This window comes from Humulus lupulus, chromosome 7 (assembly GCF_963169125.1).
Source record: "Humulus lupulus chromosome 7, drHumLupu1.1, whole genome shotgun sequence".
NCBI classification, from domain to species: Eukaryota; Viridiplantae; Streptophyta; class Magnoliopsida; order Rosales; family Cannabaceae; genus Humulus; species Humulus lupulus.
The window spans coordinates 132,434,447-132,446,352 of NC_084799.1; the positions used below are offsets into that span (position 1 = coordinate 132,434,447).

Sequence of the window (11,906 nt, forward strand, 5' to 3'; positions counted from 1 at the left end):
AGCCGTTACTAAGTGAGTTTAAAAAAAAACGTGCTTTCATCTCGCTAATCGAGGTTTTAGTTCAAACAGTGTAATTAAGCTATAAACAGAGGAAAAACCTTAGAAATAGTAGTTTCCATAGAAAATCATAAAAGGTTTACACTTGGGATCCCAAAATACAGTTTAGAAATGTTTACAACATATTAATTAAACCAAGTCGACTAGACGACAAAATCGGAGTTTATTTACAAGCATCTCCCAAAATTCTCTGGTCGTGGCAGCCAGGCTGGCCAAACATGTACACGTCGCTCCACGCCTGCTATACTCATGGTTGGTTGATCTTCTCTTTACCCTTACCTGCACCACAGAGCATCTGTGAGCCGAAGCCCAGCAAGAAAACCCATAAACAGATAACATATGCAACACATATATCAGGCATATAAATAGGCCACCAATTGGCTAAACACATACGGCCTAGCCGTCCCAAGCATTTACCAAGCCCTGGATTCGCGGACCACGCCGTGAGGATATCCCAGGTGTCCTTCTAGGGACTCGCCCTGGCAACTCGCACCCCACGTGCTCAACGCTGCTCCCGGCCCCTTGCCGTTCTCGGCCTTGCACTCAACATACCTGACGCCATTCCCAGCCCCTCGCCGTCCTCGGTCTACACCGTTCCTGGCTCTTGCCGATCACTCACATAATATCATACATGATATAACAACAAGTACATAATTCTAGCATAAACAGATAAAGAGCTATGCTCAGCAGTTCTAACATGTTGAGCTCAGCCCTGCATATCAATCCATTCAAACACATTGAGCTTAGCCCTGCACATAAGCTCTATGGGAACAAGGGTTTTCTTCCCTGAGTCCCGAGCTCTCCGAGCACCGATGTCCTGAGCACAGTCCTCTAACTGGAGCCTCGCCGAAATCCCTAGTCACAACACATCACCAATATCCAATCATCAAGTTCTAATCCAATGAATAACTTCGAGCCACAACCCTAACCTCCAAAACCTTGAATTCTATCAATCCGGGTGATAAAATCCATCCCGAGCCTTAACCATTGAATTCCCAAGCCTAAACACCCTTAAAAATGTAAACTGGAACTAAGGGTCGCGGCCCCACCCTCAAGAGCTGCGGCTAGCCTCAAAACAAAGGCTAGCACCACACTAACCCCCACACGGGCCGCGGCGCGCCCACCAAGCGCCGCGGCGTGCATGAACCTTCTCAGCCTCCCATGGCCGTGCGTGCACATGGGCTGCGGCGCACCCCTCCTAGGGCCGCAGCTCTCACCTCTGAACCCAGATTTTCCACCATTTTTCCACACCTTTCCTCAAGCTAATTCACCCAAAACTCACCAATCAAACCCAGATACTTAACACATACAAACCAGCTCAATATCAACACTAAAACCCAACTAAAGTACTCAAGAACATATCAAACTTAACTAGCATGCATATTCTAGCAAACCAGCAACAATTCTCAACATAATCCCAATAATTAAAGCTTACCTTACTGAATTCAGTCCCTGTAGTTGATCCTCAATCCTCAAGCTTTAAGCTCCTAAGTTTCCTCAGCCCAATCCCTTGCTTAAGCTAGCTTGCACCAAAAATTCCCTTTGATATGCCTTAGAGAATGAAGGAGAGAAAGATGTAAATGGTGAGATGCTATCCTTAGTTCAGAAGGAGAAGTATAGAGGTCGGTTTCTCAAAGCTTCTATGTAAATCCCCCTTTTTGTTTTATTCATCTTAAGTCTATATGGTTACCTCAAGGCTCGGGGTACCAAAACGTCCCCGAGGGCAAAATAGTAAATTTCCCCAATATTCCCGCCTAGACATTCTATCCTCAAATATATCTCCAAATATTTATTTTCATGTCCCGATAATCCCATAACACACCTAGTACCCAAATTACCCCTCGACTCGCCTCGAGTCAGAATCTTAACACTGTTGCGACTCTCTGGCTAACCGCTCCCCAGGACTGTCTCGGATCGTGCCGCACAGACATTTCACATATATACATAACATACATCACATTCATGCCCCTAATATCCAGACGAGGCCCACATGCACATTTAACTCACTAAACATGCATCACTATCATATATTCACATTAATTCACCCATTAACATATTAAAGCATATTAAATCATTTATTGCCCTCCAGGCACACTAATCAAGGCCCTAAGCCCGATTAGCAAATTCGGGTCGTTACAACTTTGCTTTTCGTTAAATCAATTAGATATAAGGATTAATTCTTGGTAATTAGTAGGCAATCCATGTGGGTTCGACACTTTACTTAATTATATTACTTTGTTCGATTGCGTATACTTGCGCACTAAAAATCCACAACAAGTTGTTGGAGTTGTTGTTGGGGACTATGTTGTTAACATCAAAATAGTAAATTTTTATTCTAACTTGGTTTATTATTGTTCTAATTTGGTTAGTGTCTTGATCCTCTTATCTCAGGTACAATTGGTTTATGCAATGTGGAAAAATAGCTGTAGTATTACCGGTGAATCCTAAAATTGAGAGGACTTGTAGACAAGACCGAAATAATAAGAGGTTGGAGGGTACGATGGCTGCAAACCAAGGGGATGAAGTGAACAATGCCACAATAAGTTTGGAGGGGAAGCAACTGCTGAAGCTCAAAGTTCGGCAGCAAGAAGTTTGAAAGATTATGTACTGCCTACAGTTACAGGAGTACATTCGTGCATCCAACCACTGGCAGTTGCAGCCAATAATTTTGAAATCAAGCTGACGATTCTGCCAATGGTCCAGTCTACAGTCTAGTCTGGTGGACTCCTCACTGAGGATCCCAATATGGGGTGAGCGACAACGCTATAAGACTGAGATTGTTCCCGTTTTCCCTGCGGGATAGAGCTAAATGTTTGTTGAACTCTCTACAAGTCAACTCCATAACTACATGGGAGGAGCTCACTCAAAAGTTCCTTTCCAAATTTTTCCCTCTCACAAAGGCAACCAAGTTAAGGGGAGAAATTAATAAATTCTATTAGATGGATGGGGAATCATTATATGATGTGTGGGAGAGATTCAAATAGTTGTTAAGGAAGTGCCCTCATCATGGTATGGAGAAGTGGATGTTAGTCCACAATTTTTATAGTGGTTTATGCGGTACTACTCACACCATTATTGATCGTGCAACATAGGGTGTTTTCATGAGAAAAAGTGCAAATGAGGCATATGAATTGCTAGAAGAAATGGCTATGAATAACTATCAGTGGTCCAGCGAATGGGAAAGGAATAAAAAGTTAGCTGCAATACATGAGTTGAATGCTATTACCGCTTTCACTGCCCAAGTGGTTTCGCTCACCAAACAGTTGCAGCAGAACTCTATTGCAACTCAAGCCATGCAAGTCCAAGCTGTATGCAATAATTGTGGTGGTCCTAACAATTTTGAATAGTGTATGGCAGCAAAGTTCAATAACATCATCCCTATGGAGAAAGTCAACATGATGGGTAATTTCAATAAGCAAGCCAATAATCCTTTCTCCAATTCATTTAATCTAGGGTGGACAAATCACCCCAATTTTTCATGGAGAAATAATTAGGGATAGCCAACTCAATTCCAACCTCAGTCTCAGCAGCTCATGCCTCAACCTCCATCACCATCACCTAGGCCACCAGTTCCTGAAGAGAAACCAAATGAGTTACAATCTGCACTGTTGACCCTAACCATCTCCCAAGCTCAATTTATGACTGAAACTCGGTCATCTATTAGAAATGTTGAAATGCAAGTGGTTCAATTGGAAAATATGTTACAAAGTAGGCCTCAAGGAAAATTTCCAAGTAATACTGAGGTGAATCCTTAGGAGCAGTGTAATCCAATTTCTTTGAGGACTTGTAAGGTGTTGGAAGAGCTAGTTGAGAAGTCTAGTTTTCCACCAAAAATGGATTCTGAGAAAGAGGGTAAGGTAGAAGAAAAGGTTATGGAGAACCTTGAAAGGAAGCAGCCATCAGTGAGTTATGAGCACCATATAAAAATTCCATACCCACAGAGGCTCCGCAAAAACAATCTTGACAAGTAGTTTACTAAATTTTTAGAAGTCTTACGGAAGCTTCACATAGATATTCCATTTGCCAAGGTGCTTTATTAGATGCCAACTTACCATAAAATCTTGAAGGAAATTTTATCAAAGAAAAGAAAGTTTGAGGAATACGAGACAGTTGCACTTATTGAGGAGTGCAGTGCAATATTGCAAAAGAAATTACCACCAAAGCTTAAAGATCCAGGTAGTTTCACTATTTCATGCTCCGTAAGGGCTTAGTGGTGACAAAGACTTTATGTGATTTAGGGGCTAGTGTGAATCTAAGGCCTCTATTGATCTTCCACAAGTTGAAATTTGGAGAAGTCACCCTACTACCGTGTCCCTACAAATGACGGATCGTTCAGTTAAACATCATCGTGGGGTGATTGAGGATGTATTGGTGAAAGTTGAAAAATTCATTTTTCGTGCACACTTTATTATTCTTGACATGGAGGAAGATGAAAATATTATGATTATTCTTGGGAGGGCATTTTTAGCTCCGAGAAGGGCGTTAGTTGATGTACAAAAATGGGAGTTGAAGTTGTGTGTGCAACAAGACGAGAAAACATTTAATGTTTTTGCAGCAATTGAAATTCGAACTTGTTTTAGAGTGGATGTGATAATAGGAGGTTGTAGTAAGGTGGAATTTACCAAGAGAAAGACCATTTCTCAAGTTGGTAGTCAAGCAATTCGTCATCGTTTGAAAAGGTTCTTTAGTGGGAATATTTGAATGTTGCTTGAATGGTGGAAGGATCCTAATATTTGCAACATTAAAAGACGTGCTTCCACCTATGACACTAATGACAACGACAATGCATTTGGGAGGCATCCCAATGGTTACTTTTAATTCTAGTTAAGTTTTGGTTATTTGTGAACAACTTTGGATTTTTGGGAAGTATTTTTGTTTTTATTTTTTTATTCTCTTAGTTTTAATGGTTTAAATTTTACCCTGTAATCTTTAGTTTTCAATTTCGAACTATGAAAATCGTGAAAAAATGGCATTTTGAGCCGCGGTGCCTTGAAATAGTCACGGCTCCATGAAAGTCAGTGAGTAGGCATTTTTGAAGGCTCCCAAGTGCCTCAACACTTACCTGAGGGCCGCAGCGCCACCGCCATCTCCGTTCTGCCTTCGTTTGTATGGTTCCATGGTTAGTTTTCCTTCTTTTTATTTATGTACACATTGAGGAGAATGTATCATTTATGTTTGGGGGGGGGGGGGGGGTTATCTATTTTGTTTTTAGTTGTTTAATTTTTTAGATGTTTTAGTGTTAATATTGTTGTGAATCAAGTTACAAATTTGAGCCGATGATACTAATTGCCATGTGATATGAGTGATAATTTTTGAAATTATTCTAAATACATGTGATTAGTCAGATTAAAGTTTTTGATTAGTTAGATTAAATTTTTTGATTAGCTTCGATCTGAAAACATAATGTCATTTGAGCCATGATTGATAAATTTCTTACAATTGAGTATTATATGCATGTTAAATCGGGTATGAGGAATTTAACCTGAGGAATATTTTAGAACTTGCATAGTTTGTTGGTTGAGACAAAATTATAAATGACGCATGCTTAGGAACATGATTTAGGCAATTCTTTGGAATGATTGGGCCTTTCAAACCATCCTTTATTAAGTAATCCCTAGTTAACCAATTTTGAGATTGATATGATTCTTTTTATTGTTTGACACCAATGTTAAGCTTATTTGAACCCTTGAAATTTTTTCTTTCCTTTGATTAGACAATGAGCATATGAAAAATGATTGGGGGATTGGTTTGTAATGGGGTGTGTTTTTGAAAGGATTGTCAATAATAGAAAAATAAAAAGATTAAAAGAAAGAAAATGCAATTACTGAAAATAAACTACATTCCAATTGAAAGTATAAAGAAATTAGTTTGGGGGAGTGTACTATCACTAGACAAAAAGTGAACAATGAAAAAAAAAATCATGTTATAAATTCTCTCTCAAAACAAGAAAAATTGGGAACTTTTGGATTGTTTTTGAGGTTTGTAAGGTTGATAAAGAGTGGTTTGTTTGGTTCAGTGCTTATGGCATATTTAAGCCTAAATGACTATTTCATCCACCTAAGCCTAGGCCTTTCATTATTAGCCTTAAAGTCCATTTGATTCTTGAGCATGTGTTGTTTATATTAGTGGATATTAGTGAATTATGAAAGCTTATGAAATATTTTGTTTTCATAGAATTGATTGGTGAGATTTAACATGTATATGGTATTTTGATTGTGTGTTACTTATTGATTGTGGCTAATTTAGCATAGTAAAGATAAAAGTTGATTGTTGAATTGATTTGACTAAAATTTTGGATGTAGCTTCAGTTGGAAAAATGGAAACTTGTATTGCATGGTGTTTCTTAGGTTGAGGCTTGCTAAGTGGTAACTTGATTCAGTTGTGTTGTTAGTAATTTTGGGGAGTTGTTAATTGGTTTTTACTTGAGGGTGAGTAAAGGTTATGTTTGGGGGAGTTTGTTAAATTAGTTATTACAACATTTTGGAGAGCAATTTTAGGGAGTCTAGATGCCTTTTTGGGTGTGTTTGTGTAGTATGAAGCTTGTGTTTGCTAATGTTTTCAGGATCTTGTGCAGAATGAAGGAATGGATTAAAATCATGAAAATATCCTGGGATTCTATGCCTAAAATACCTAATTTGAAGAAATTGCGGTAAAAAGATCTCTGTTGGATTGATTTTGGCCTTCGATGAGGATCTCGGGCTTGAAAAGTCAATTTTTGGAGTAATGGGAATTTGAGCCGCTGGACTATTGAGTTGCGCTGCTATTGTATGCGTATTTTTAGTCACAGCGCAATCACTTGGGTACATAACCTCTGAGTTCGTCTGCAGTCAATGACTTGACCTATTTAACACGATGACCACATCCAGAAGCCTTCCCACGGGAAAACCAAACAACATCACTTTCAAAGAAATAGTACTAAAATGCATGCCCATAAAATTCATGTTTCAATTAATAAGCCTTGCTTGTAATAATATTAATATTATGCTCTTTACTCTACCTTGCAGGTAAAACATTCATTTATCAACTAAGCAGGCAAGCATATAATCATATCAATAATTACCAAACCCTGACTTGTCTTTAGCAGCGAGTGTACATGCCCAGCCAGTCTTCAGGAACCCTTAACCTTGGCACGCTCTGATACCACGTTGTAACGCCCTACTAATCACCATTACACTGTGTATTTTAAACAGTGCTAGACTCTCTCAATGAGTCATTTGACCATAAACATGATCAATGGTTTAGGGTTAAAATTTTTGGTCAAAAGAAATAGTCATTTCATTAAAACGTTAAGTTCGTACATGGGATCCCAAAGTAAACATTTACAGTTCCAAAATGGTAATTATAATATAAGTTGACCTAAGCGATAAAATAGGGTTCAACCCTAGTTCCTCTAAGAAACCCCGACCGTGGTGGTCGAGCAGCCACATATGTGCACGTCGCCACCAAAGCTCTCCAACTCATGGTTGGTCCAGCTTTCCTTTCCCCTTTCCTACACCACATAGCACCTGTGAGCTAAGGCTCAGAAAGAAAACCTCACTTGGTAGAACATTATACTTCAAATATTCAAAAGCACTAATGCATGATTCACATGTATCAGATACATTCATTCCCATAATATAACCTGTAAACACATTCCACAGTTTACAAATAAAATACTCATTTAAATCATACAATCGATTATTCGACCCAGGATATCAGTCCTGCCAAGTGGCCCAACCGAGCAAGGTACATACTCAGGCACCTAGCCTGAAGTTCATGCTGACTAATGGGGACCACACTATAATATTGGACTCATTCTCAGTCACATGGTCTAGGAAACAATCACATCGAACGTCCCAGCCGAGTGAGTGCGTACTCAGGCGCTCAACTCTTAGCTCGTGTCGGGCAAGTGGGGACCACACCCTTAGATTACACTTGCCTTTCGGCCTGCGTTACACATGCGTTGCAGAGCGGCCTAACCAAGTGACATGCGTACTCAGGCATTCAACTTGCGATTCTTGTCGGGAGAGGAGGGACTCCACCCTTATCCAAGATTCGCCTTTACGACCTGCGTTCCACACGCATTGCTGAGCGACCCAACCAAGCGATATGCATACTCAGGCATTCAGCTCACGGTTCTTGTCGGGCAAGTAGGGAATGCACCCTTAGCCAAGACTCGCCTTTCGATCAACGCTCAACACACTATTGCCGCCCTTAAAATATAAGTCAATGATTTCGACTAGCGCTCAGCGTGCTACTGCGGCCCTTGACTTGTAAGTCAATGCTTTTCAATAAGATAATGCAAACATGCTTAATAAAAAATCACAGGCATAATCGTAATCATGCTCATTCATAAGAGTCTGGGCCCTAATCATAACAGTAACGCCCTAGTTAGCAAAGACCATTACACTGTGTATTTTAAATAGTGCTTAACCCGCTAAATGGGTCTTTAGGCCATAAACGTGCAACTAAATGTGATTAATGGGCCAGGGTTAAAGTCTCGGTCAAAAGGAAAGGATATTTTATTAAAAACATTAAACTATACATGGGATCCCATAATAGTGTTTACAAAGTTGTTTATAGTCCAAAATGGTCATTAAAAATTCAAAAATTACAATCCGCCGACCTAAGCGGCAAAAATAGGGTTTAACCCTAGTTCCCCTGAGAAACCTTGGCCATGGTGGTCAAGGGACCGCATATGTACACATCACCACCTAAGCTCTCCACTCATGGTTGGGTAAGCTTTTCTTTTCCTTTACCTGCACCACATAGCACCCATGAGCCAAGGCTCAGCAAGAAAACTTATTATTGCATGCATTCAAGTATTAATAAATGATCATGGAATCATTCTAGGCCCCCCCAGCCCTAATCAGATGACCATGGAGTCATCCTGGGGTCCTGTGCCCTGAATAGATGACCGTGGAGTCATCCTTGGGTCCTTTGCCCTGAATAGATGACCGTGGAGTCATCATGGGGTCCTTTTCCCTAGCCATGTGACCATTAGGTCAACTTGGGCCTTTTAGCCCTAGCTCTGAGTAACTAGCCATGTAACTAGTCAAGCGCTTTAGTTTTCTTCGACCATAGGGTTGGAGGAGCGTGTGACACTCTATTGATTAGATCTAATCATATCGATCAGCGCTCGATGCACTATTGCCACTCTTGACTCATAAGTCAATGCCATACGACCAACGCTCAACACTATTTTTGTTCCTGACTGATAAGTCAGTGCTTTACGACCAACGTTAAACACTATTGCCGACACTGACTGATAAGTCAGTGCTTTTCTCAAGTAAACAATGCAACCAAGCATTCACAATGCAACATATATCCATATATAGAGCACTCAACATGCTTCATCAATAATCATGTATGTCACATAATGGGTGCAGTTTTCTTACCTCAGGCTTGAGCGTAAAATAAATTAAGAACGACCCTTGAGCACGATCCTGACATTGAGCCCTTAACGATAACCTAATCATAACTAAATATGAAATCCCATCAATAATGAGCAATTAAAGGTTCCCGGACCAAGTCCTAGTCTCCGGGACCTCAAATTCTACCAAACCGGGTAGTAGATTCGATCCTGAGCCTTAAGGTTTGAAAACCCGCCCTTAAAACCAAACCTGGCCAAAAAGAACCAGGCGGGCCGCGACGCGCCTCCCAGACAGACAGCCCCCTGTCTGGGTGCCAGGGGCGGGCCGCGGCTTGCCCTTGATGGTCGCGGCGCGCCATCAGGTCAGAGCCTCATCTTGGCTCTGGGGTTCTCACAGGTCGCGGCGCCCAAGAACAAAACCACGACTTGCCCTCGCGAACCCAACACGCCTGTTTTCCTCAGCTCAAAACTCACCAAAAAACACTTCCAAACAATCCCAATATCAAAACTATAACTCAAAACAACATTATCACCAATCCAGCAATAAAACCCAAACTTTAAAACACTCAAAACACTACCTAAAACCCAATTCCATAACCAAACTTTCAAGCTTATAAACAACCAAAATAGAATTTGTAAACCTCACCTCAGCTATGAATTGAATCCTTCAAGCTGCTGCAATTCAATCTTAGACACCAAGTCTTAATCCTCAAGCTTGAATCCTCTAACTTTGCCTCAAAAATCAAACTTAGAGAGAGAGAGAGAGAGAGAGAGAGAGAGAGAGAGAGAGAGAGAGAGAGAGAGAGAGAGAGAGAGAGAGAGTGCCCTGCTTCTTTGGTTCCTTCCACAGCTTTCCCTTGGGCTATGTCTATCTAATTAGCCTAAAATGACTAAAATGCCCCTAGGGCCAACCTACTCCCTCCAAGCCACCCAAGGGAAATTTTGTCATTACCACTACCCCGTTAATCATAATTAATGCCCCTCAATTCCAATTACTCCTAATATCCTCAAATAATTACCAAATCACTTCCCATTACCCGCTCAATCTCGGTAACGTACTAAGTACCAAATTACCCCTAGGCTCACCCTGAGCCTGGTAATTAACCCCGTTATGACCAAACCGCTAACTTGCTTCCTAGGATCGTCTTATGCCAAATAACTCAAATATATCCACATAATAATGTGGTCTCACCCATATATCACATTCATGCACATAAATATACAAATATGCCCTCAACGGGCCAAAATTACGACAATGCCCTTCTTATAAGAAATGGCCCCACATATATGCAAATACAACGATATAATAATACAACCCACATAATCATGCATATAATCACATAATAACATATTAAATCAATTATTGCCCTCATGGCCCCCTAATTCAGGCACTAAGCCATATTAGGAAATTTGGGACGTTATAATAACTATGTTTAACAACAGGGCCAAGCCCTAATCACATATATCATATATTGGGTGCAATTTTCTTACTTTTGGTCCAAGCACAAGATAGATTGAACGACCCTCAAGCACGATTTTTCCCTGAGCCCTAGCGGTAACCTAGTCACAACCATAAATAATATCCTCATTAAGATCAATCCCAAAATAAAACTCTGGGACCAATCCCGTGCCCTCGGGGCTTCCAATCCCACCCAACGGGGTGGAGGAACCATCCCCCGAGCCCCCAAGTTCTCCCCAAACACTAAAAATAGGGCTTGGTGAAGTTGGCATAGGGCAGGGGCGACCATCACAGTTAGAGAGCCCTCAAAACTTCCCCTGCATAGCGCAGGGGTGCCCTAGACCAAACAGAGAGCCCCAAGTCCTCCTCTGCTAAGCTCAGAGGTGCCCAAACCCATGGCAGGGGAGCTACATCGTGAACACAGATTTCTGGGTTCCGTTTTCTGTGGTTCCTCGGACCTAAGATTGGCAACCTTTAACCCAAGACCCCCAAGGGTCACCAAACCCAGTTCCTGACTCAATTCTAACAACACCTTGACCCCGAAGATGGTTACCCAAGTGCCTATGAGCTCACAAACAACCTCAAAGCTCTCAGAAAACAAGAAATGCCAACAATCACACTTTGAGTTCTAAAACTCATTCTCTAACCAAAACCAAAAATCAAGAGCTCCAATTCAAGATTCAAACCACCACAAGCCTTTAAATTAGTTTATGAACCAATTCCTATCCTCAAATCAATCTTTAAACAACACCAAAAGCACCAAAAATGAAAATGAAGATTCAAAACCCATTTATTCTTAAGAACACCAAGAACACATCAAGACCTCAAGAGGAGGTTGAGAAATTCTTACCTCAACTGCCCAAATCCAAAAATCCAAGGGAGGAAATGACAAAGCCGGCTGCAATCTCCACTTCCCCAGCCTTTTACTCTCCCTTCCAAGTCTTCAAATTCCAAATGAGAGCTCAAGTTGCTCCTTAGCTCCAAAACCCTTCCAAGAAGTTAACCAAGAGAGAGAAAGAGAAAGAATAACGTGAATGA

General features: G+C 40.9%; 1 non-coding gene across 1 annotated transcript; it reads right to left on the minus strand.

Annotated features, from left to right (window-relative positions):
* Positions 1-2,963: 2,963 nt before the first annotated feature.
* Positions 2,964-3,070, minus strand: LOC133792833 (small nucleolar RNA R71). Its single transcript, XR_009874305.1, has one exon. It is a non-coding gene; the product is annotated as a small nucleolar RNA R71 (small nucleolar RNA).
* Positions 3,071-11,906: the final 8,836 nt, after the last annotated feature.